The sequence below is a fragment of the Bufo gargarizans genome, chromosome 1 (genome assembly GCF_014858855.1).
Source record: "Bufo gargarizans isolate SCDJY-AF-19 chromosome 1, ASM1485885v1, whole genome shotgun sequence".
Lineage (NCBI taxonomy): Eukaryota > Metazoa > Chordata > Amphibia > Anura > Bufonidae > Bufo > Bufo gargarizans.
In genome coordinates this window covers 501,983,398-502,007,090 of record NC_058080.1, presented here as the reverse complement: position 1 = coordinate 502,007,090, position 23,693 = coordinate 501,983,398, and the positions used below count along the sequence as shown (strand labels likewise).

Genomic DNA, 23,693 nt, shown 5'->3' with positions numbered 1-23,693 from the left:
TACTAGACATCTGAATGGTCTTAATGTGAAAAATGAACTTATGCATTTCTATTGACCATTTTTTCGATGGGTATTAGAGGAATAAGATTTGCCTATAATATATTTGTATATGTATATGCTTAGAGATTTATGTATGACACATTGTATTATTTTGCATATGTAATTTTATATCTATGTTATGGGAATTGTCACTTTATATATAGAAGCATTGAATTCAGATGGATGGATGCTACTTGCATTTTCATTGCTTGACAATGTGAACAGTGCCTTATACAGGGAACAGAGGGCTCCACCTTTTCCTTCTCTTCCCTTCCCCCATCTTTCTAGGTGGGGGTGGAACTATGTGTTTCCAGTCCAGTATTTAAAGGGATTCTGTCACCAGTTTTAACCCCCTCCAGATAAAAATATGGTTATGTTCAGGGAGCTTTACTGATTCCTAATGTGGTCTTATAAATGTAATCTGTAGGCTCATCTTGCCTAAAAAACGCTATTACTAACCTGTCATTCATAAAAATAAGGTGCCCAAGGGGATGTAAATGGATCCAAGCTGCCGCCCGCACCCGCCGCCGTTCGTGCCCAGCTCCGCCTTTCCTGACCTCAGCGCCGCCTCATAATCCTGTGTGACGCCTCCGGCTCTCCCTCCCTCCCCCCTCCTTCTGCTCTAACATCTCGCGCGTGCACACAGGCCTCTGCCTGATGCGCCCATGTGGACTTCTTCATTCGGCTTCATGGAGCGAGTGTGCAGGTCATCGGGAGGTTGAGCGAAGTGCCGGCGCATGTGCACTTTGCTCTATGAAGCCGAATGGAGAAGTCCACACGGGCGCATCAGGCAGAGGCCTGTGCGCACGCGCGAGATGTTAGAGCAGAAGGAGGGGGGAGGGAGGGAGAGCCGGAGGCGTCACACAGGATTATGAGGCGGCGCTGAGCACGAACGGCGGCGGGTGCGGGCGGCAGCTTGGATCCATTTACATCCCCTTGGGCACCTTATTTTTATGAATGACAGGTTAGTAATAGCGTTTTTTAGGCAAAATAAGCCTACAGATTACATTTATAAGACCACATTAGGAATCAGTAAAGCTCCCTGAACATAATCATATTTTTATCTGGAGGGGGTTAAAACTGGTGACAGAATCCCTTTAATCTCTGGAAAAGACTCTGCTCAGTGCTCACAGTTAAGAATAAGAACTTTATTCGAAACGCGTCAATGTTGCTACACTAGTGCGTGCATGTCCTGTACATTGTTTCTACTGCCTGAATAAAGACGAGGATTTTAGCTACCTAAGAAAATGTGAGTGCTGGAACTTTGTTTTATAATTTGTGCATGTACACCCCCCCCCCCCCCCCAACTGGTTACCTCCCCTCTGTACCCTTACTGAAGGCTAATAGCAATTCATCCATAACTTCTAGTATAAATAATAAAGGAATGGCACAACATAGAGCCATAAGAAGAGATGCTACAGAATTGTTATTACATGGGGAATGCAGGAAGCTATTAAAACAGGAATGTCAGGAGTGGTGACAGATCCTCTTTAACGTCACTATTCTGGCACATCGCTGACTTGTATCAATGGGGCCGCAGTGAATGGTGTATGGGCAGGAGCACACATTGCTGTTCCTGCCTGTGCACCCTGAGGGTGACTAAATGCTGGCATAGCACATCAGTACCCTGTAACCATGTGCCATGCCAGGATTAGCTGAGCGGAGCGGGCTCCTGCCTGTGCTTACTTCACTAAGCTAAAAGCTTACATGTAGGACTCTTAGCTTAGCGAAGCGGGCACAGGCAGGCAAGTTGAATAAAAGTGTAGTTACTCTTCAACTCTTTAAATACATGCATAATAGTGCCCCAGTCGGTCTAAGGGCTCATGCACACGTGCGTGTGTGCTCCATCCGTGTGCACGCCATTTGCGGATGCGGACTTATTGACTTGAAAGGGTCTGAGATCCGCATGAGACTGTCCGCACTGCAAAACATTGTACATGTTCTATTTTTTTGCTGTGTGGAGACACGGACTGAAATCCCATGGAAGTGCTTCTGTGGGCTTCCGATCTGTGCCTCCGCAGGGTGCCAATGTGTGTATAGGCAGGCTGGGACCTGGGGTAGGCCCTAAGCCTGCCTTGAGTGTTCTCCTGCAGGCTGCACCTCTCTGGAGCAGCCTGTTAGTCAATGTCAGTAAAGCACTGACATTAAAATGCAATGCACTATAGGGATAGTGCATTGTATTTTAGAAGCAGGGACTATTAAGTGGTTAAAAAAGTAATATTTTTTTTTATTAAATTCCAATAAAAATCGCTTTTCAATGAAAAAAAATTGCAAAAATGATATCTCCCCCACATGATTGGTAAAGCCACGTCCTTAACAACCAGCACTACACAAATATAATGTAAATTATTCCCTACAGTTAATGCCGTAAAAAAAAAAAAAAAGAGAGAAAAAAAAAAGCCGGAATTGTTAATATTTGCCTAATAACAAGCGATCAAAAAGTGTTATTTACCCCAAAATGAAACCAATGAAAACTACAAGTCATCCCGCAAAAATCATGCCTTCACACAACTCCATGCAAAGAAAAAGGTATGATTCTTGGGATGCGTTGATGCAAAAAGGCCTAAGGCCCAACACAGGCTGTTCAGTGTTCACGATGATGTCATTGTGCCACCTCCATCTCAGTGCGGGTGGTTACGATGATGTCAGTTCTTCATGACCACCTGCCTCTAGTGGCTTGTGGCCTATGAGGGGGAACAGCAGGGCAGGAAGTAGTCATTGTATCGACATCCTGATACAGTTGAGTTGAATACAAAAAGGCAACTTGTGCCTCCCTCCCATACCTTTCTGACTGCCAAGCTGGTACACAAGAACCTGACGCTCCCAAAGTTAATTGTCCACCCTGAACGTTCCCTGAAGGTCTATGACTAGTCCGCCCCTGCTAAATAGGGACACAAGCATCTGTTTAGTATAACACAGAATATAGCTCAGTGGGACCAGATCCCATTCAGTCTTCCACAAATCTGCTGCTTGTGTGTATACTCTCATAGTATATCTACTAAGAATCCTCCTCAGCCGGGTCATGATGTGGAAATCTCAAAACTTCTGTACATAGGAATGCACTGATTCCCTCAGTCTGCTACACCTACTATTATGGTACTTGGCTGATTTTACCCTTGTCAAAATCCGTTGCGAGTTCTACTGCAGAAACCCTCCAGTTGTGTCCTTTTCTGGTGGAGTCTTGGAAATAAACTGCAGCCGCATGAAAGGCAGCATGGCCTCCCTTGGGGCTCATGCACACGGCCGTAAGAGTATTGTAGTCCGCAAATCGTGGATCCACAAAACACGTATCCCGGCTGAGTGCATGCTGCCATTTATTTAACTTCTGTAGAAATGTCCAGCGTAAGGACATTGGCGCACTGTGACTTCACAGAGAGGTAAGTTAATTGTTTTTTTATGTCTGCTCTGAGCCTGGGGATCTGATCTGAGGTCTGCTTGGGGTCATTCACAGTGGGCTCTGATCTGAGGTCTGCTTGGGGTCATTCACATTGGGGTCTGATCTGAGGTCTGCTTGGGGGGTCATTCACATCGGCTCTGACCTGAGGTCTGTTGGGGGGGGGGGGGGGGTCATTCACATCGGTTCTGATCTGAGGTCTGCTTGGGGGTGTCTTTCACACCAGGCTCTGATCTGAGGTCTGCTTTGGGGGGGGGGGGGGGGTCATTCACATCAGGCTCTGATCTGAGGCTGCTTGGGGGTCATTCACATTGGGGCTCTGATCTGAGGTCTGCTTGGGGGTGTCATTCACATCAGGCTCTGATCTGAGGTCTGCTTGGGGGGGTCATTCACATTGGGGCTCTGATCTGAGGTCTGCTTGTGGGTGTCTTTCACATTGGGGGTCTGATTTGAGTTCTGCTTGGGGGTCATTCACATCGGGCTCTGATCTGAGGTCTGCTTGGGGCGGTCATTCACATAGGCTCTGATCTGAGGTCTGCTTGAGGGTGTCATTCACATTAGGCTCTGATCTGAGTTCTGCTTGGGGGTTCCTATTCACATTGGGGTTCTGATCTGAGGTCTGATGAACACAGTCTGAGAGGAGGTCTGATGAAAAATATATTTTTCTTATTTTTCTCCTTTAAAACGTAGGTGTTTCTTATGGGTGGGTGCGTCTAACGCTGGGTTCACACCTGAGCGTTTTACAGCGCGTTCCTACGCGCTGTAAAACGCACAACAGGCAAGAACCAATGATTCCCTATGGGAATGGTTCTCACCTGGGCGTTTTACAGCGCGTACGATCGCGCTGTAAAACGCCCGACGCTCAAACAAGTGCTTGAGCTTTTTTTGGGGCGTTTGTCGCGCGTTCCCGCACATAGAAATTCGGGAATGCGCGACAATGTGTGAACGCCAGTCTCTGTATGCGCGATTGTAAACGCCCGTACAATCGCGCATACAGAGCGCTCGTTTCAGAACGCTCAGGTCTGAACCCAGCGTTATAGTGTGAAAAATGTGGCATACATTTAGACACTATAGGATCATTCCCACAGACATTGCATTTCCATATTTTTAGGGGAATGTTGTGAAGTGGGGGCCATGTACTTGGTACAGCATTCTGTGGGTATGACTTCCATGATCTGATGCTTTTGCTTTATAATTATCTATAGTTACGTGTCATTATTGTATTTTTCAATAAATTTTGATTTTTATGGATATATGATGGATGTTGCATTTAGGCTTCTTGCACAGTGAAAAAAAATAGTCATTAAAAACTAACACACTGTCAGTTTTTAATGGCCATTTTTAAACCATTTGTACATCCATTTTCTGTCCGTTTGTCCATTTTTAGTGGCTGATTACATCAGTTTTTTTTGCCGTTAAAAATAGCCATGAAAAATTGATAAATTTCATTGGCTTTTTTTTAAAGGGGTTCAGCTCTGAACCCGGACATTCCTCCATTCTCACCCCGGCAGCCCCCCTTGACTTGAGCATTGGAGCAGTTCAAGCTCTTCTCCTTTGCCCTGCGCTAAATTGCGCAGGGCAAAGGCATTTTTTGGAGATCCGGTGACGTACCGGGGCTCTCCATGGGGCTGCCAGGAAGCCGGTTGACGTCACTGGCACTGATGGGCAGGATTTAGCACTGCCCTTGCGCCTGGCAGTGTGTTAATGAAAACAAAAGAGACTTTGCCCTGCGTGATTTAGCGCAGGGCAAGGGAGCTCATCGGAGCATGAGATGCTCCGATGCTAGCCTCAGGGGGGCTGACTGGGTGAAAATAAGCTCTGAACCCAGACAACCCCTTTAAATAAAATCCCAACCCCTGCAATATACATAATGACCCCCTAATAACCTCCAGCAGTAATAATGTCCCCCACAGTGGCCCCCAATAGTAGTCCTAAGCTGTAATTTTTCTTTTTAGAAAACAAAACGCCTCATTCACTTGCAGAGGTAGTTACTCCTCTCTTGATTGTGAAGTACATGCGCTAAGCGTGATGTCACCATGTGTTCCCAGCATGGTGACATCATCACGCTGAGCACAGTTCCTTCTGTAGGTCCTTTACAAGCAAGAGAGGAGTAACTGCCTCTGCGCTTGTAAGTGTATGAGGTGAATAGTTTTTTTTTTTTTAATCCCTGAAATACCATATTCCCCTAGTGTACCTGTTTTTAACGTCCGTTGGAGGGGTGCCACTCCTGTTTTAGCGCCCATTAAAAAATGGCCTATTTATTTTAATGGGGTACATCTGGCCGTAAAAACAGCCAAAAATAGGACGTCATATTTTTATGGCTGCTATTCACTGGCCATTAAAAAAAAATGGTCATGTGAATAGCCCCATAGACTGTTGTGTGCATGTAGCCTTATTCCGTGTGGGGAATATTTTTTTGTAGGCAGTGCAGTATATTTAGGCAGGCCCTGGTTAGGCTACTTTCACACCAGCATTTTTTATCCAGGTTTTGAGATCTGGCGGAGGATCTCAAAACCTGAATAAAACGTTTCAGTTAATTGAATACACCCAGATGCAGCTGTTTCGTCCAGATCCAGTTGTATTATATAGAAACTGAACAAAACAGATCCGGCCTTAAAATCATTTGAAGTCAATGGCTGCTGGATCCATTTTTTGGGGGGGTAATCCGGTTCCATTGATTTCCATGCCGGATCCGAGTTGCTCGGTTTTGCAGCTCTTTTGTGTCCGGTCAAAAAACGGAACAAACCGGAACATCCTGATCGGGTCTGTTCTCTTTTTGCACCGGTTTTAAGATCCTCTGCCGGAACTCAAAACGCATATGTGAAAGTAGACTTAGTAGGTTGAGGCCTTCGTTGTTTTTCTATTGGGTAGTAAAAACATCACCCTTTTAGTCGGGCTGGCACTCACAGCATTATAAATCACCATGACGCAGCAGGTTCGGGTCAGTCGAGCCAAGGTCAGTGTGGGAAGATTTGGCTGTTATACGGCGTCTGTTTCACAGGCCGCACATGCTTGTGGGAAAAAGGCCTAAGGACGCATTCACACGGCAGCCACGTCTGTTCTGCCATCCATACTTCTCAATGGGAGACAGCACTGGGGATCAGTGATGAGTATGGACAAGACCTTCTCAACAGGGCTGCAGCTATAACCTGCCACTCGGTCATCCTCAGTGCTGCCTCCCATTGACAAGTATGGCTGGCAGAACAGTTCTCAGCGTGCATGTCTGCACCAAAACCCACCGTGTGAACGCGCACTAAGGGTTTGTTCACATGGCGCGGTTGTTGATGCCTCCTATAACAGGAGATGTGAATGTGCTGTTCACGTGACAGGACTGGTGACCAACTCCATATACAAAGTTACAAATTGCCACAGGGCAACAGTAAAGTGTCACACTTGCGGGGACACTGCAGTGTACGCTGTATCACCAGCGCTGCTCTATATCATGCTCACTACATCCTAGCGCTGAAAGTTACGACGAGCTACAAAACCCAAGAGAAAACGCACCGCACGCACAGCGCCGCTCCCCTCCCACTACGAGTAAAGCAACTGCGTAGCGAGGCGCCAGTCACTGTGGTCACATGATGCGAAGCTAGCCAATAGCAGACAGGCACCAAGTCGTCAGGCGACCTGAAGAAACAGACGGCGGTAATTGGCTGACAAGCATAAAGGGGCGGGATCATATTTGCATGACGCGCATTCTCCCGGTCTCTTTCCTGGCTTCTTAGTTTTGGAACTGGCCACGCCTCTTTGATTCCGAGGGCCACTGAGTGGTGGTGTTATTACTAGCTCCGCCTCCAGCTTGCCTCTCTCTTCCGGTGTCCTTACTTCCTGTTCCTCGTGTATATAATGCCGGGATCACGTTGTGACGGTTATTTCGGAGCCGGACTTCGGATGAGGATCAGTGAAGGTAGGTTTCAGTGGCTGGTAGGGCTGGGTGTGGTTCCGTTATCGGTGACTGCTCTTCACTGGGTGATGTGGGGGTTTTCTAGCTCTGTTTGTGGCGACTGAGGGCATTGAGCCCGGCGCCGCCGTGTTGGTTGTCCTCAGCACGTGGTATTGTGTCTGGCGGTCTTCCCGCGCTTCCTGTTTGTTGGTGACCAACCTGTGGCTCCTTTCTTTAAGTGCGGCTCTAGCTGTGGAGCCGGGAAGCGGTCAGGCGGCTCACTCTCCACCCCATGCTCAGAGCTTTTCCTGACCGGGCGCTGGTGCTACTTTGCAGATCCCGCTCACTCTCCCCTATGTTCTGATGCGCACAGTGTGAGAACGTAGCACGTGGAGGCATGGACTATGACCTGTGCTCATCGGGTCACAGTGGAGAGCGTGTCAGACCTGCAGAGTAGCGGGAGCCCAGTGCCTCACCAGCAGAGGGAAGATTTATTATAGATCAGACCCCCTCCCCCCCCCTCATTCCCGGTTCTAATTGTGGGTTGTTCTGATCTAAGCATGGGGTGGGGGGTGTCTTGATCTGAGCAATGGGGGTTCAGATTTGAGCTTGGGGTCAGACACTGAGTGACTTGTGTTTGCTGATCTGAGCATTGGAGGTCTGAGGTTTTGGGATCTTATTTTAGGTCAGGTGAGGATTGGTGATCTGATTTAGGAGTCTGATAAATAAAAAAAAATTCTCTGCTAATGAAAAATAAGAAATCATTAATCTTTTTCTTTGTTAAAACCTAGGTGCATCTTGTAGGGTGAAAAATACAGTAACTGTTTAGCTTGTGGCTCCTGGTAGTCATATATTTTTTTGGGGGCTTTTTGTGTCTAAGTTTGGCCACTGCTGGCATAGTATCCATGTGGCTATGGAAGCCAGTAATAATGCTGGTTTATCCTGACCTTACTGTGGATAGGACATGCAGGGTTTGAGGTTAGGTGACTTTCCTGCCATGAGGTCCTAGTCTGAAAATCAGTCTAACGCCCTGCTGCTCTTCACTGTGGCTCTAAGGTAAATGTATCACCAACAATGTGATCTGCCAGTGAAGACCAGATATCCATTTTTGTATCTGGTTTTTATCTTGTGATGTAGGTTTTTTTCTTCTATTTCCTGTACATGATTATGGAGGTTACATCTTGCCTGAGCTGTGAGCATTTAGAAAGAAAATTGCTTTAACACAGCCCAGTGGTCCATAGACATCATGGACTGATCAGGTTTTTTTAATTTGACATTTAAACCCTAATTTGTCAATTTCTTATTCTGGGCTTCCATCTGGCCAGAATAAGAATTGCAGCATGAATACTATCTGCCTCATCAGCAAGGCTGAAAGTATTCAACACAACTACAGATTCCCACTTTGGCCACATGGGGCATCGGTAGTAACCCCAGAAGCGTGAGCACCTGCATTAATATGTTAGTACAGCATAGTCCATATCATCACTTTCATAGTTTTCCTAGACAGTCCTGGCACATGTGTTCTGACTGGGGCCAGCAGTAGTTTTGTATGTACCCCATAGTCCTCTCCAGCTGAAGTGAGCCAGTGCTGCTATGTGACATAATGGTGGACTTGTGTACCAGTCATGACAGTGTAGCTCAGCGCATCTATGAGCCTGTGGGGCTACTTGAAGACATGGAGACAGGTATAATTGAAGAATGGACTACATTGAGGGATTCCAGGAACTGGCTGAATGTCGATGCAGCTGAGACCACCCTTTAAGGGGGTTGTCACTTCAGCAAATGGCAGTTGACATGTAGATATATAGTACATATGAGACACTTGATGTGCTAAGTGGTCCAAAAGTATGGAGACTGTTGGATGAGAACGTGTCCTTGTGGGATGTTGCAAAAGGGAAGGGTACAAATCTGTAAGATGTGGTGTCCAACATAGCGGCCATCTTGGAATACAGTTGTAGTTTCCTAATGGGAAGGGGTGACATGTGAGAACTTGATGAGGAATCCTTCTAAATTTATTCCTGCCTGTTAGCAACTTTCTTTGTTACATATATGGGTGAGAACAGATTGTGCTGTGGATGTCAGTGCTTGGCACCCCGCCACGCTGCCCATTCATCATGGCTATTTGCAAGTTGCTGGCCAGACTTCCATCCCAGGCTGTTACAAATTTGCAGAAAACCATTCATAGTGTCAATATTGTTTTGATTAGCAATTTACAAGAAATGGCAATTAGTGTTTTGCTTGGTAAATGGCTACTTCAATTTTGTGATATTTTGATTTTATGTAAAATTGGCAGCAAACGGTCTTTCAAGAAGTGCCTTATTTCTCTGTACTTCTGCTCTAAGGTTAAGAATATACTTATATTATAAAATATATTTTAAAAAAGTGCCATTCATAAAAGTTTTTAAACTAGCAATACTCATTTGCAGCAGTGTTAATAATTTTTTAACTAATGTCATACTTTACCAATTTTATCATAGTATCATACAAATAGTAAACATTTTTCTTGTCTGTCTCTTTCCAGGTACAAATAGTTTCTTACACTTGCACAATCTGAAAATTCAGAACCATGGCTAGTAAAAGGAAGACAAGACTGGCAACTTCCACTCGCATGAGTAACTTCATTGGAACTGGTTGAGAAATGCTGCCATCTGAACTCCCAACTCCGGGTGGTCTCAGATATGGCCTTCTGCTAAGAGCGCAGAGTGGAGCGAATGTCAGATTACCCAGCAGCCACTCTTGCAAAGGATATTTGAAAAGTGGGAACTAGCAAGCTGTTTTGTGGTGCCAATTTTAAATTCGAGTCGGTCCTGAAGATAGGTTTATGGCCTTTTCCCTTACGGCCTTTTTAAGCTATGTTCAGAAGTTGAGGGTCCAGGTGGTGTTGCCTGAACACAAAGTGCACATCTCCTGCTCTTCTTCTAAGGACATGAAGATACCTGTCAAAGAAGTACTCTTAATAGTCAGAGAAGGTTGGGTCTGTTGGACGGCATCAGATTGGATTACCAGATCTACCTGAGCACAGCACAAGACACATTAAAAAGCAGAAGAGGAAAGAAGTAAACATCTCTGAATATAAGCAGAAATGAGCAAGCTTGTTCAAGAGCCAATGCAAGTTCCAAAGTGGCCATATCATGGACAGTCCATAGAGGTGTGTGAAACAAATAACAGGCTTCTGGCAAACTCCTGGTCCATGCTTGTAGATGGCAGCATGTGCATCAGGCTCCATTTGTGTTACGGTGCTCAGTGATGAGTATGCATAGTCCGTGTTTCACCTGAGATCTGTGATTATAATTTTATGCTCTGAGTAACACCTATGTTCCACCCCCCCCCCCCTTCCCAATGGGTTCCTTATCTAACTTGTGATACTAACCAGATTTCTTTTTTAAGGTGATCTAGAAAAAAGGTTGGCATGATGCTGGATTTTAAAAGGTAAGTTTAACCCGTTAGTCAGCCATGTTATAAGGAAGCTGCAGGTGTTCTATGGTTCTCCTATCTCGACAGCCGTTCCTTTCTGAGCCCAAAGTTGTGGACTTGGAGATTTTAGGCCGTTGTAAAATAAAGTAGCCTTTTTCACTCGGGAGTGTGTGGTGGGTTGGCTGCCTCTCCTCACTTCCGAATTTTGCGGGGCAAGACAAACCTGTTAGTACTCTGAATGTGGGAGCTGGTGTATTACTGGCAAAAGCTGTAAGCTATCATCTTGTTGCAGGATATGAATAGTAGCTGGTCTGAGAAGGTGAAGCTGTATTTGGCCTCTTTGAAATGCTGACTGAATTTGGAGTAGAATGTTCTGTAACTTCCTGTTAATTGCAGTTGATGGCCACCATTACACTGCACACAACACCTCTGTATGCTCCTGCAGAGCACCCAATCACCCATGTGCACCTCAGTCCTAATCTAAATGTATTTAAAACACTTCCTAAATGCATTTTTATAAGTGTTTAGTGTTGGAGCTTCAAATTCCCATCTTCCAGTCATAACTAAAGGGGGTTGGCCACTGCCTGCTATTAAGCTGAGAAGTACATGAATAGAAAACTCATGTCACATGCACCCCTTCCCATTTAAAAATATCAACTTCCAAGATGGCAGCTGACATTTGCCTTTCCCTTTAGACACGTGGTGCTCCTAGTGTTTTCCATTTATTTAGGTGTCTTTATACTTGGACCACACTGTTAGAGGGAAGGCTGTCAATCACTAATGGGACCACCTCCTTGTTTTCACCGCCCAGAATGAGCAGAAATTTAAATGAATGAAATGCAAATTATACTAAATCTTTTCCCATAAAACTAAATCAGTCTGCTCAGCTATTCCTGCTCTATCATGTTTTACCCTGACAGGTTCCTGTTAAGAGGCTACAGTGGTCCAGATGTCATTTGCTTGGCTTTCTTGCATTTGAAACGCTCCATCAAAACCCCTAAAACTAGAGCATAATGTATGGCCTCTTGTCAGCTGCCTGCTGTGAGGAGTCTGCATAGGCCGTGTTTCACCTGAAAACCAATAATTATGTTCATGCCCTGAGCAGGCCTCTACTGTGAGAAGTGCTTCCCCAGAATGTAACCTGGTGGGGCTAGAGACTGAATCTGATCTTTGCCCTAATAGGTTGTGTAGAAGGGGTTATCACTTTGTAATTATGAAAGGTAACCTAGTTGTATTCCTTTTTTAGGTGGATGACTGAAGGCTACACTACAAGATCCATGGACCCTCTGCATGCAGTGACTGGCACATGCAAAGATCTTGGGTATGCAAAGCCACAAAATCCTGTTGGTATATTCTGGTAAGGTATACCAGCATTTGATGTGCTTGTTCATTCAGGATTATCACATGTGCAAGGAGTTCGATTTCTTGGCCTCAGGGACTCTTCAGTGAATTGACACAAGTGGTTTAGATATCAGTGTCGCTTATTTTTCCCCTGTAGATTCCAAAGTTGTAGCAAAAACTGCCATCAAAACTATGGGAAACATCTAAATTCCCTGAGGGGCTATCATCTGGCTCGAACTCCTAGTCTATGCTTGTAGATGGCAGCATGTGCACCAGGCTCCATTTGTGTTACGGTGTTCAGTGATGAGTATGCATAGTCCGTGTTTCACCTGAGATCTGTGATTATAATTTTATGCTCTGAGTAACACCTATGTTCCACCCCCCCCCCCCCTTCCCAATGGGTTCCTTATCTAACTTGTGATACTAACCAGATTTCTTTTTTAAGGTGATTTAGAAAAAAGGTTGGCATGATGCTGGATTTTAAAAGGTAAGTTTAACCCGTTAGTCAGCCATGTTATAAGGAAGCTGCAGGTGTTCTATGGTTCTCCTATCTCGACGGCCGTTCCTTTCTGAGCCCAAAGTTGTGGACTTGGAGATTTTAGGCCGTCGTAAAATAAAGTTGCCTTTTTCACTTGGGAGTGTGTGTGGTGGGTTGGCTGCCTCTCCTCACTTCCAAATTTTGCGGGGCAAGACAAACCTGTTAGTACTCTGAATGTGGGAGCTGGTGTATTACTGGCAAAAGCTGTAAGCTATCATCTTGTTGCAGGATATGAATGGTAGCTGGTCTGAGAAGGTGAAGCTGTATTGTGTTGAAAGGTAAGTACAGATGTGCTTTCTCAAGACTCTTAAAGCCAGGGATGCTCAACCAGCCGTAGGCTGTCCAGGCATGCAGGAGTTGTATTTTTGCAACAGCTGGAGGGACACAGGTTGAGCATCCCTGCTTAAAGTAATTTTGCCAAGTATTTAGCCTCTTTGAAATACTGACTGAATCTGTTATCTGCCTGGAGTAGGATTCTGTAACTTCCTGTTAATTGCAGTTGATGGCCACCATTACACTGAACACAACACCTCTGTATGCTCCTGCAGAGCACTCGATCACCCATGTGCACCTCAGTCCTAATCTAAATGTATTTAAAACACTTCCTAAATGCATTTTTATAACTGTTTAGTGTTAAACTTCAAATTCCCATCTTCCAGTCATAACTAAAGGGGTTGGCCACTGCCTAGTATTAAGCTGAGTAGTAATTAACCACTTCAGCCCCGCTAGGTGAAACCCCCTTCATGACCAGAGCACTTTTTACACTTCGGCACTACACTACTTTCACCGTTTATCGCTCGGTCATGCAACTTACCACCCAAATGAATTTTACCTCCTTTTCTTCTCACTAATGGAGCTTTCATTTGGTGGTATTTTATTGCTGCTGACATTTTTACTTTTTTTGTTAATCAAAATGTAACGATTTTTTTTGCAAAAAAAAATGACATTTTTCACTTTCAGCTGTAAAATTTTGCAAAAAAAAACGACATCCATATATAAATTTTTCGCCAAATTTATTGTTCTACATGTCTTTGATAAAAAAAAAATGTTTGGGCAAAAAAAATGGTTTGGGTAAAAGTTATAGCATTTACAAACTATGGTACAAAAATGTGAATTTCCGCTTTTTGAAACAGCTGACTTTCTGAGCACCTGTCATGATTCCTGAGGTTCTACAATGCCCAAACAGTAGAAAACCCCCACAAATGACCCCATTTCGGAAAGTAGACACCCTAAGGTATTCGCTGATGGGCATAGTGAGTTCATAGAGAACTTTTTATTTTTTGTCACAAGTTAGCGGAAAATGATTTTTTTTTTTCTCTTTTTTTCCTTACAAAGTCTCATATTCCACTAACTTGCGACAAAAAATAAAAAATTCTAGGAACTCGCCATGCCCCTCACGGAATACCTTGGGGTGTCTTCTTTCCAAAATGGGGTCACTTGTGGCATAGTTATACTGCCCTGGCAATTTAGGGGCCCAAATGTGTAAGAAGTACCTTGCAATCAAAATGTGTAAAAAATGGCCTGCGAAATCCGAAAGGTGCCCCTTTGCCCACCTTGGCTGCAAAAAAGTGTCACATGTGGTATCGCCGTACTCAGGAGAAGTTGGGTAATGTGTTTTGGGGGGTCATTTTACATATACCCATGCTGGGTGAGAAATATCTTGGCAAAAGACAACTTTTCCCATTTTTTTATACAAAGTTGGCATTTGACCAAGATATTTTTCTCACCCAGCATGGGTATATGTAAAATGACACCCCAAAACACATTGCCCAACTTCTCCTGAGTACGGTGATACCACATGTGTGACACTTTTTTGCAGCCTAGATGCACAAAGGTGCCCAAATTCCTTTTAGGAGGGCATTTTTAGACATTTGGATCCCAGACTTCTTCTCACACTTTCGGGCCCCTAAAAAGCCAGGGCAGTATAAATACCCCACATGTGACCCCACTTTGGAAAGAAGACACCCCAAGGTATTCAATGAGGGGCATGGCGAGTTCCTAGAATTTTTTTTTTTTTTGCATAAGTTAGCGGATATTGAGGTTTTTTTTGTTTTTTTTGTTTTTTTCTCACAAAGTCTCACTTTCCGCTAATTTAGGACAAAAATTTCAATCTTTCATGGACTCGATATGCCCCTCACGGAATACCTTGGGGTGTCTTCTTTCCGAAATGGGGTCACATGTGGGGTATTTATACTGCCCTGGCTTTTTAGGGGCCCTAAAGCGTGAGAAGTCTGGAATATAAATGTCTAAAAATGTTTACGCATTTGGATTCCGTGAGGGGTATGGTGCGTCCATGTGAGATTTTATTTTTTGACACAAGTTAGTAGAATATGAGACTTAGTAAGAAAAAACAAAAACAAACAAAAAATTTCCACTAACTTGTGCCAAAAAAAGTCTAATTGGAGCCTTACCGGGGGGGTGATCAATGACAGGGGGGTGATCACCCATATAGACTCCCTGATCACCCCCCTGTCATTGATCACCCCCCCCTGTAAGGCTCCATTCAGACATCCGCATGATTTTTTACGGATCCATGGATCGGATCCACAGAACGCATGCGGACGTCTGAATGGAGCCTTACAGGGGGTAATCAGGGGGGGGGGGGGGGGAGTGTAGTGTGGTGTTTGGTGCTACTGTACTTACCTACCTGAGTCCTCTGGTGGTCGATCCTAACAAAAGGGACCACCAGAGGACCAGGTAGGAGGTATATTAGACGCTGTTATGAAAACAGCGTCTAATATACCTGTTAGGGGTTAAAAAATTCGGATCTCCAGCCTGCCAGCGAGCGATCGCCGCTGGCATGCTGGAGATCCACTCGCTTACCTTCTGTTCCTGTGAGCGCGCGCCTGTGCGCGCATTCACAGGAAATCTCGGCTCTCGCGGGAGGACGCGTATATGCATCAACCCAGAAGAGCAGGACCGCCGGCAGGATGCAATCCTGCGTACGGCGGTCCTAAGGTGGTTAAATAGAAATCAGGGTTTTTTAAATTGACATTTAAAGAGGACCTTTCATCTGGCAAAAATTACTAATTAAGTATGATCTGTACAGTGGCGCCCAGGGATCTCACTGCACTTACTATTATCCCTGGGCACTGCTCTGTTCTTCCACTATGTCCCCCGATATGTTCGGTCACTTGGTTATACTGGGCGGACCTCTGTGCTGCAATTGGCCAGTGTTACAGCCTGGGAGAAGAACAAGGGCAGTCTCCGCCCAGTATAACCAAGTGACCGAACATACCGAAGGGCATAGCAGGAGAATGGAGTGGCACCCAGGGATAACATCTCAATTCCATGAGGGGCTATCATCTGGCTCTAACTCCTAGTCAATGCTTGTAGATAGCAGCATGTTCATCAGGCTCCATTTCTGTTACGGTGTTCAGTGATGAGTATGCATAGTCCGTGTTTCACCTGAGATCTGTGATTATAACTTATGCTCTGAGCAACACCTATGTCGTCCCCTGCCCCCCCCCATGGGCTCTTTAAGGGTCCATTCTGCAATTCCAGATTGTGGCTGCACATCATGCTGCCCCATAGAAATGTATGGGTCCGCAATGCCATTCCACAACGTGGAATGGAATTGCAGATGTGAATGGAGCATAACTTGTGTGGTGCTGACCAGATTTCTTTTTTTTTAAGGTTATCTAGATAAAGGTTGGCATGATGGTGAATTTTAAAAGGTAAGTTTAACTGGTTAGTCAGCCATGTTATAAGTAAGCTACAGGTGTTCTCCTAGCTCGACAGCCGTTCCTTTCTGAGCCCAGAGTTGTGGACTTGGAGATTTTAGGCCGTCGTAAAATAAAGTTGCCTTTCTTACTCGGAGTGTGTGTGGTGGGTTGGCTGCCTCTCCTTACTTCTGAATTTTGCGGGGCAAGACAAACCTGTTAGTACTCAATGTGGGAGCTGGTGTATTACTGGCAAAAGCTGTAAGCTATCATCTTGTTGCAGGATAAGAATGGTAGCTCTCCAGCTGCTTCTGGGATCTCTTAATCCCTATGCACCCTAACAGGCCTTGAAGAGTGAAATCTACCTGAGTCCTGGTTATTCTTAATCTCCTGCTCTCTTGCCAATCTGATGGTTGACAGTTCTCTCCTAGAAAGAAAACTAGGTAGACTGTTAATCAGCAGGTGGGCAGGGAGATCAGGAATTCATGAATAACAGACTCTTCTCAGGTGGATATGACTTCCAGGCCTGGGCTGTAATGGTTATGATGGTTCCCATTAAGGGTACTTTCACACTAGCTGTTTTGCTGGATCCATCCTATTAATGCTAAAACCATCTGCATCTGTTATGAACTCATCTGATTGTCTCTTAACGTTGCCAAGACAGATCCGTTATGAACTCCATTGTAAGTCAATGGGGGACAGATCTGTTTTCAATTGTCAGAGAACTGATCTATCTCCATTGACTTGCATTGTGGGTCATGACTGGTCGTCTTCTGCATCCGACTGAAAAAACCGCAGTTTGCGCTCCTGTTTGGGAACACAACTAAATGAAACAATGCATTTCTCGTGCTTTTTTCCATTGGGGGACACAGACCATGGGTATAGCTTAGAGGTATTAGTAGGAGGGACACTATGCAAATGAAAGAGCTCCTCCTCCTCGGGCTATACCCCCAGACTCCACCAGGAGGAACTCAGTCTTTGCTTAGTGTCTGGTGAAGGAGGTTGACACTCTCTGATTCTACTCCTTGTTATTTTTATTCTAGATGGGGACACAGGTCGGCATGGCGCCTTCCTGGTCCCCCGTGGAGTGCCCGCCGCCGTCTTTGGGACGTTGCCTGGCTGCCTCCATTTCCCCCCAAGAAGATAAGTGGATCCGGGCTCGACCTGTTAGCTCCGGCATCCCACCAGCTGCTGGGACGCCTGCTGCCTACCCTCCTCCAGAGCACTGTTCTCCTGGATTGGAGTCAGAAGTCTGAAGAGGCGCATCCCTGCTGGTCTGGACATCGAGGGAGCATGCTGAGCAGATAAGTGTTGCCCAATCCCTCCCCCTCCCTCTGTGTCTATTTGTCTGTGGCTACCTGGGTGAGCTTGAAGAAGGATCCTGATGGGGCACTTTCTTCATTTTGGCACTGGAGTACTGGCATCTCTTCCCCCTTAAACTGTGGGCTTCAGCGCTTCTCTCGTCGGGCCTTGGCTGCTGCTCTCCCTCAGCGCCCGCCGGCAGGCCGCTCCTCCACGTGGTGTTTGTTTAAATCACGCGCGCGCTTATTTTCGCGCATATTTTCGCGCGCGCATATTTTCGCGCGCGCATATTTTCGCGCGCGCATATTTTCGCGCGCGCTTATTTTCGCGCGCTTTTTTCACGCCATAATGACGCGTTCGGGGAGGCGGAGCCTCGGCATGCCGCTCTGACTCTCCTTACACCGGAGACTCTGTTTGCTCATGGCCGTGCAGCTCCTCATCACTCTACTCCGTTTTGTGCCAGGCAAGCTGGTAGCTCAGTGGTACTGCTGCTGCTGCCGCCCCATGTCCAGGCTTTCTGAGTTCAAAGCCCCTTTCAGCCTTCAAAAATTGTTTATATTATTCTAGATGGGGACACAGGTCGGCATGGCGCCTTCCTGGTCCCCCGTGGAATGCCCGCTGCCGTCCTTGGACGCTGCCTCTATTGCCCCCCAAAGAAGACAAGTGGATCCGGGCTCGACCTGCAGCTCCGGTATCCCACCAGCTACTGGGTCTCCTGCTGCCACCCTCCACCAGAACACTGCACTCCTGGACAAGGAGTCAGAAGCCTGATGAGGTGCATCCCTGCTGGTCCTGGAGTCGAGGGAGAAGTTCTGCAGGAGCAGATAAGTATTACCTGCATCCCTGCCTTACCCCCCTCCTCCACGTCCCTGGGGGCCTGCGGTCCCCGCTTGGGCATCTGCCATGTCCAGCGCGGCCGCTAAATTGGTCTTAGTCGCCAAGGCAACCATGTCCTTTAATCCTGTGGCGCTAACGACTCCATCTCTCTCAGTGGTCCCCACAGTGGGTGACTGACTACGAAGAGGCAGCGTGAGCGGCAGCATCCCACCTCGGATGTCTCCGTCTCTCCACCCCCCTCACCTCGCCGGTGGCGCTTGCGGACTGCTCTTCCCCCTCCCTAGGGAGAGTAATCCGAAGGAGAATTATCCGGCTCGGACGAGCCAGGTCCTTTTTGGACTATAGGGCATTTTCAAATCCTGTGACGCCAACCACCTCTCTAAGTGGTTTTCCACAGAAGACGCCTGACTACTAACAGGGAGCGTGAGCAGCAGCATCCCTCCTCGGATGGCTCTGGCTCCCCCCCCCCCCCCCTCGTCTAGAGGCGCGTTCGGGCGACTCTCCCCTCCCTTAGGGAGCGCAAGTCTGAAGGAGAATTTCCGGCTCTGATTAGGTCATGGAGCGGGACCCCTCGCCTAAGCTCTCCACCAGGGTGGCTGACTTAGTGGTGACTGTCCGAGACACCTTTATTCTCCAAGGGGATTCTCCTCCTTCCACTGGTCAGGAGTTCCCCCTTTTTCCGTCCAGGCAGTCGGAGACTACCATGTTCCCGGTCCATGAGGGATTTTTCCGCGGTCATGTCCAGGGCCTGGGGTGGTCTTAATAAGGTTCTCGACCACCCAGCGCATGGATATACTTTCCTTTCCCTGCTGACGGCGAGGAGAGGTGTCTCCTCCCCCTAAGGTGGATCCTCCGGTGGCCGGATTAGCCAATTATGTGGCCCTTCCTGTCTTAGTCAGTTCCTCTTTCCAGGATGCTGTAGACAGACGCATAGACTCTCTTCCAGGTCCTTTTTTCGCTGGCAGCGCGTCCCTGTGACCTACCTTTCACTCAGCAGGGGTAGCCAGTGCTCTCTCGGTGTGGTTACAACACCACCACCAGGAACTGGCGGTACGGGATGCGGCTACTAACACACTGGAGTTGGTTCTCCAGATGTCTCAGGCTTCTAAGATTCTTTGCGAAGCTTCTAGGGACATTGTTTCCCTCTTTGCCCGCAGGTTGGCCATCTCTGTCACTCAGCGCGAAGAGATCTGATTGAAGGTGTGGGACGCTGACGCCTCCACCAAGCGTTCCCTTGCTAATCTCCCCTTTGGGGTTTCCAGACCTTATGGGGATCAGCTGGACGAGTTCATCTCTGCATGCCTTTTGCCGTTTCTCATCTGGTAGGCCGTCGCCTGCTTCCTCCGCCGGGGGTCTCAGGTCGCCCGCAAAGAGGCCTTCCTTTGCACCAGCCTTCCTGGCACTAGAGGGCCCAGTCAGCCCGCCCTGCTGCTCCTAGGCCTATCACATGTCCCGATTGCGGAATCCCACCATCGATTCCTGCGCTTCGCCATTATGGGTCGACACTGTCAGTTTGTCGCCCTTCCTTCGGGTTGGCGACCACCCCGCGGGTCCTTGCCACGGTCCTGGACCGCTCATGGTGCTTCTTCGTACCAGGGGCATTCCTTTGCTGCCCTATCGGAACGATATCCGGATAGAGGCCCCCCTCTCTACCGCAGACCACGGACAGCGTCCGGATCACTGTTCAGACCCTGGAACGGTTCGGCTGGCTGGTAACTTTCCCAAACTCCTGCCTCTTCCCGTCCCAGAGGCTCTCCTTCCGGAGGGTGATTTTGGACACCTCGGCTGCCTAAGTATTCTACCAGCCTTCAAGTCCTCCCAGGTCCAGGGGGCAGTGTCGCATCTGCTGCGCTCCCCGTGCCTCTCCATTCGGGAATACTTGCAGGTCCTGGGTCTTATGGTAGCCTCTTTCGAGGCCTTCCATATGCCCAGTTTCACACTCGCCTGGCGCAACAGGAGATCCTTTACCTTTCAGCGGGTTCGGGCAGCTCTCCCTTGGTGGCTGTTCCCAAAGAACCTGAGGTCGGGGAGTTCCTTTCTCGCATTCTCCTGGACGATCGCCGCCACCGATGCCAGCATCCTGGGTTGGGGGGGGCGTTTTCCAGTCTCGCACGGTTCAAGGAATTTGGTCGGCGGCAGAGTCTCGCCTTCCAATCAACTTTCTGGAACTGAGGGCGATTTTTTCCGCTCTCTCTCTCCTATTGGACCTCTCTCCTTGCGGGCCTCCCAGTGCGGGTTCAAACGGGCAATGCCGCGGCCGTGGCCTATATCGACCATCAGGGCGGGACCCGCAGCCGGATGGTGATGCAGGAGGTGAAGAGAATTCTGACGTGGGCGGAGACGCACGTTCCGGTGTTGTCAGCAGTTTGCATTCCAGGAGTGGACAACTGGACAGCGGACTTTCTAAGCCACAACACGGTGGATCCAAGCGAGTGGTCTCTGCATCCAGAAGGGTTCGAGGAAATCTGCCACAGATGGGACCGTCCGGATGTGGACTTAATGGCGTCCGGGTTCAACAACAAGATCCCAGTGGTCCTGGCTCGCGCCCGAGATCCGGAGGCGTACGGATGGATGCGCAGGTGTCTCCGTGGCAGGACTTCAGCCTCCTCTGTTTTCCTCTCCTACCAAAGGGTCTACGCCAGTTCGAGGCGGAAGGGACTCCGACCGTTCTCATCACCCCAGAGTGGCCTCGCCGCGCGTGGTTTTTTCGGACGTGGCTCGGTTGCTGGCGGACGCCCCATGGCCTCTTCCCGACGGACAGGACCTACTGTCTCAGGGCCCGTTCTTCCACCAGAATTTGCGGTCTCTTCGTTTACCGGCGTGACTGTTGAAACCGCCATCCTGATAAAGATGGGGTTCTCGGATTCAGTGGTTAGGACCATGATCAGTCCGGGGAAGTCTTCTTCCTCCCGGATTTACTATCGTACCTGGATGGCCTTCCTATCCTTTTTTGAGGGTTCGGGGTTCCCTCCCCTTCGGTTTTCCATCTTGATGGTACTGTCTTTTCTTCAGTCTGGGCTTGTGCAGGGACTGTCGCTTAGTTCCCTGTAAGGTCAGGTTTCGGCGCGGGCCGTCAGAGGTCCCTTGCTCTTAAGGGTCCGGTGGTGACCTTTCTTCGGGGGTGGCGCATTCGGTTCCCCGTATGTTCCCCCTTTGTCTCCTTGGGATCTCAATTTGGTTCTGCGCGCTCTGCAGTCGGCCCCCTTCGAGCCTTTGAGGAGGGTCTCTCTGACTGTTCTCATCTGGACTTCCTTGTGACCATAGCTTTTGATACAGCTACATAGCGTAGTGATTAAAGTTCTGGGCTATTATGCAGTGGCTGTGAGTTCACGTCCCATCACGAGCTTTTAAGTCAGACTGGTGTCGGAGCTGGCCGCTCTTTCCTGTCTGGAGCCTTTCTGGTTTTCCACCAGGATTAAGTTGTGCTCCGTCCAGTCCCCTTCTTTTTGCCCAGGGTGGTCTCTCCCTTCCGCCTTGATGAGGATCTTGTCCTGCCTTCCTTTTGTCCTTCTCCGGCTAACCCCAAGGAACGCACTCTGCATTCCCTGGATGTTGTACGGGTCCTGAAGGTGTGTCTCGCGGCTACTGCTTCCGTCCGCCGTTCTTGGCGCTCTGGATCTGCTTGGCTATTTCCGCGGCTTGTCACGCTTGTGGTGGAGTTCCCCCGGCTAGAATTGCCGCTCACTCCATTGGGGCGGAGGGGGCTTCCTGGGCAAGACGCAGTCGTGCCTCTGCGTCTCAGCTGTGTACGGCGGCCACCTGGTCGTCCTTGCATACCTTTGCAAATTTTTGTCAGTTGCATTCACTGGCTTCGGCTGATGCGGCTTTGGCCGCAGGGTTTTGCAGGCTGTGGTTCCTGTTTGACCGTTGGGGCGTTCCTCCTGGCGGTGCTGATATTTTTTCCCACCCCATGGACTGCTTTTGGACGTCCCATGGTCTGTGTCCCCCAATGGAAAAAAGCACGAGAAAAGGAGATTTTTGTGAAACTCGCCTGTAAAATCTTTTTCTCGTCTTTTCCATTGGGGGACACAGCTCCCACCCATTATTCCTGTTGCAGGAGGGGTCTTTAGTTCAGTTTTTCTGTTTCTGGTTGGACCTTATGGCTTGGTCCGATGGTTTCCATGATTTTTTCTTGCTCCTTCTCCTACTGCTTGTGCAACGCCTGAGTTCCTCCTGGTGGAGTCTGGGGGTATAGCCCGAGGAGGAGGAGCTCTTTCATTTGCATAGTGTCCCTCCTACTAATACCTCTAAGCTATACCCATGGTCTGTGTCCCCCAATGGAAAAGACGAGAAAAAGATTTTACAGGTGAGTTTCACAAAAATCTCCTTTTTGTAGTGTTCTGTTTAGTTATATTTTGTCTCCATTGACAGAGTGGGGACAAAACTGAATCACTTCCAGGTATTGAGACCCTATGACATCTCAGTACCGGAAGATGCAAACACTAGTGTGAAAGTAGCCTTAAATAGTACAATGTTTAACAAATGTCCTCCTTGAGCATGTATTTAAGTATGGTTGCATGTTAATACTATGGGATTCATATGTAGACTTCTTTTTATAGGCCATTGATGACCTGAGGCTGACGGGCTGCTGTACAGGAGGCTGGTGTAAAGGCAGTCGTTTTGGAATTGAATGCAGTATTGATGAATTTTGGTGGAAACTGACAGCTAAAATAAAGATAAATGAAACTAACCTGTGTCCTTGTATGGAGGAGAAAATAATGAAGTCCTGGCTACTGTTTCTTGTATACATGTTCCATTCATGATATGTTGTAAGCTTGGATATGCCAAGTTTGCATGTAGGCTCTCTTCTCTCTCCCTTTACTAGATACTTGCAAGAAATACCAAGAATAAACCAGGCACTCAAATATGGAGTAATTGGTCAAACTATTTTATAAGGGAATAATTCCCATGATGCTATTATGGGAATTATTCCCTTATTAAATAGTTTGACCAATTACACCATATTTGAGTGCCTGGTTTATTCTTGGTATTGCAATTTTCTTCTGACTGGGTGGCTCACGTAAACCAAGAGCACCTTAAAGCCAGATTACCCAGCTGTAGTGATCCAGACACTTTGTTCTGACTTTACTAGATACTATCTGCATTTCACAAGTTATCCCTTCGTCTCTTGACCCACTTCTGTGGGTCAAGAGAGACGAAGGGATAACTTGTGAAATGCAGATTGTATCTAGTAAAATCAGAATCACTCTATTAAAGGGAACCTGTCACCGGGATTTTGTGTATAGAGCTGAGGATATGGGTTGCTAGATGGCCGCTAGCACA

The 23,693-nt window shown here is 47.5% G+C and overlaps 1 protein-coding gene, 1 long non-coding RNA gene and 3 other non-coding genes across 6 annotated transcripts in view; 4 read left to right on the top strand and 1 right to left on the bottom strand.

Moving 5' to 3' along the window:
• CCNB1IP1 (cyclin B1 interacting protein 1) overlaps nt 1-6,992 on the bottom strand; it is a 33,939-nt gene extending 26,947 nt beyond the window's left edge. For both annotated transcript variants that reach the window (XM_044288351.1, XM_044288358.1), the window contains exon 1: nt 6,938-6,992. The gene's annotated coding sequence lies outside the window, so the exon portion shown is untranslated. The remainder of the gene's footprint in view (nt 1-6,937) is intronic.
• A 255-nt stretch (nt 6,993-7,247) lies between these two features.
• LOC122933380 lies at nt 7,248-23,100 on the top strand. The gene is made up of 8 exons (XR_006388423.1): nt 7,248-7,340; nt 9,838-10,464; nt 10,704-10,745; nt 11,977-12,051; nt 12,517-12,558; nt 12,838-12,887; nt 16,246-16,286; nt 22,970-23,100. It is a non-coding gene; the product is annotated as an uncharacterized LOC122933380 (long non-coding RNA).
• LOC122925311 lies at nt 10,812-10,953 on the top strand. The gene has a single exon (XR_006387619.1). It is a non-coding gene; the product is annotated as a small nucleolar RNA SNORA79 (small nucleolar RNA).
• LOC122925309 lies at nt 12,625-12,768 on the top strand. Its single transcript, XR_006387618.1, has one exon. It is a non-coding gene; the product is annotated as a small nucleolar RNA SNORA79 (small nucleolar RNA).
• LOC122925312 lies at nt 16,345-16,487 on the top strand. The gene has a single exon (XR_006387620.1). It is a non-coding gene; the product is annotated as a small nucleolar RNA SNORA79 (small nucleolar RNA).
• Nucleotides 23,101-23,693: the final 593 nt, after the last annotated feature.